At 30.7% G+C, this 2,281-nt stretch overlaps 1 non-coding gene across 1 annotated transcript; it reads left to right on the forward strand.

Annotated features, from left to right (window-relative positions):
* The first annotated feature begins 548 nt into the window (after positions 1-548).
* Positions 549-655, forward strand: LOC142441982 (U6 spliceosomal RNA). Its single transcript, XR_012783254.1, has one exon. It is a non-coding gene; the product is annotated as a U6 spliceosomal RNA (small nuclear RNA).
* Positions 656-2,281: the final 1,626 nt, after the last annotated feature.

Below are 2,281 nucleotides of genomic sequence, written 5' to 3' on the forward strand. Positions count from 1 at the left end.
ACTTCTGTCATTCTTTTACGGTGAATATTTTGATTCATTTACCTAGCTATTTTGTGTATATGACCAATGCATTGTTAGTATAAACTTAGTGTTTACTTTATAGTGACACGTATATTAATGGTAGTAGCAGTATTATTTATATTTAACCTTAATTTTCAATTAAGTTTAAGTATTTGACAGCCTATACTGCTTGAATTTGCTTTATATTTGCCATAAATTCTACATTTTCTACCTTTTGTCCCACCGTTTCTGTCAACCTGAAAGTTGTACACATTTTTTTCTTTTCTGATTTTTATTATAATTTAAATAATGTACTAATATCTCCATTTCTTATTTTATCAATTTTAAATAAAACATTACTTAGCAAATTTCTTATATAGAAAAGTGATGACTTAGTACCTAATCCCACTACCCCACCTTTTGAATTTTACTTTAAGTACTAGAATTTTTCTAATCCATCACAATTATATTATTTTCATAGTTTGCCATTTGCTTTCTTTTTAAAAACTTGTCTTAACATAATTTAGCCATTAAAAATCTACTTTGTTGTGCTTGCTTCGGTGGCACATATGCTAAAGTTGAAATGATTCAAATAATATTAACATGGCCCCTGCACAAGGATGACACGCCAATTCGTGAAGCACTCCATATTTTAAATAAAAAAATAAAAAGGAAAAATCCACTTTGTTTAGTTTTAGATTTCAATCATCTCATATAATGGTGTCTCCATTCTTGACGATCTTTTTTGTAATCTTGACTAAGTTTCCCTTATCAAGTCGATTTTGTACAGTTTATAGTTCTATAATTTTAATTTCTTACATTAAGGATATTGATGTTTACTCTCATATAGCATTTTTATTTTTAATCGCATATTTTGGATACTCAGAATGGAGAACTTAATATGTTAAGAACTCTGAGGGTAATTTTCACTACTATAAGTGGAATACTCTTTCAGAATGCCTTATGAAGCTTTCTTTAATTTGATGTTCAAAATACTGATCAGAAATTTTTGATGAAAGTGACAAAAACTGAACTTAATTTAAACAAATATGGAGAAAGTGATGGTTTTTAAGTTCACACATGAACTGCAAAGGGAAAGTGTGCATTCATTTTTAAGGATGCCTACAGTCCAGTCGTTTTTGAATATATATATATATTCTGTACTGGGTGCAATGTGTTGACTTCTATTGTTCCAAATAGGAAATTGTGCAAGATACGACAAAATAATAATCTATAAATTATAGAGGGCTCATGAGGGAGGGGAGAGCGGGGAGGGAGGGAAAAAAAAAGAGGACCTGATGCAAAGGGTTTAAGTGGAGAGCAGATGCTTTGAAAATGATTAGGGAAAAGAATGTAGAGATGTGCTTTATACAATTGATGTATGTATATGTATGGATTGTGATAAGAGTTGTATGAGCGCCTAATAAAGTTTTTAATAAAAGAAAAGAAATTGTGGCAAGGAAAATTGAAACTATAATTATCAGCAAGCCCAGATGACTATTCTCAAAGATTAGCAACAAAAAATGTTAACGCTATTCTTTCCTCATGCCTTCCTGAAAAAAATTGCGAAGTCTCTCATTGGTATGAAGACTACCTCCGAGATTTGGCTCATTAATCTAGCTTGGTGATCATTATGTTTAATGTGAAAAACAAAGATGGTGTTACAACCGAGGAAACCCATTAGAATTGAAATGGCACAGTATGTTTAAAAACTTTGAGTGTTATTTTAGCCCCCAAATAATTCACTACATTCAGTATTCACCAAGATGTCACTTTACTGTTTAATATTGTTATTAGAGGTTTTTACTGAAAAACAAAATATATACTTAATCTGTAGATTATCATTTTAAAATTTTAGTGTTATTTTCTTCTATGACATGTCTGCTTTTGTGTGGTCTTCATTCTCAAGAGGCTTCTTTGGGAATACAGATATCCTATCACAGACGTCACGTGTCTTCTCAATAGTATTCTCATGGTTAGGTGACTCCTTTCCTTCTAGATTTTTATCTTTGCAAATTGCAAGAGACACCTTTAATTTTAGCAATCTACTATAAAGTCTCCTTAGTCAACAGAAGTTTCTTAGATACATGTACATAATTTTATTGTCCTCATTATCCTGGGTTTACAGTTGCCAAAACTTTAGTTATGACATAGCATGCGTTAACATTTTTCTAGGTCATCGAATTTTCATGATCAGTATGCTAACTTCTTCTATGAAATTTCTTGCCACTTTTTGCGCAGTTCTGAAACAAATTCATCCAATTTTAGTTATTTTTTAAAA

This window comes from Tenrec ecaudatus, chromosome 2 (genome assembly GCF_050624435.1).
Source record: "Tenrec ecaudatus isolate mTenEca1 chromosome 2, mTenEca1.hap1, whole genome shotgun sequence".
In the NCBI taxonomy this organism is placed as follows: Eukaryota; Metazoa; Chordata; class Mammalia; order Afrosoricida; family Tenrecidae; genus Tenrec; species Tenrec ecaudatus.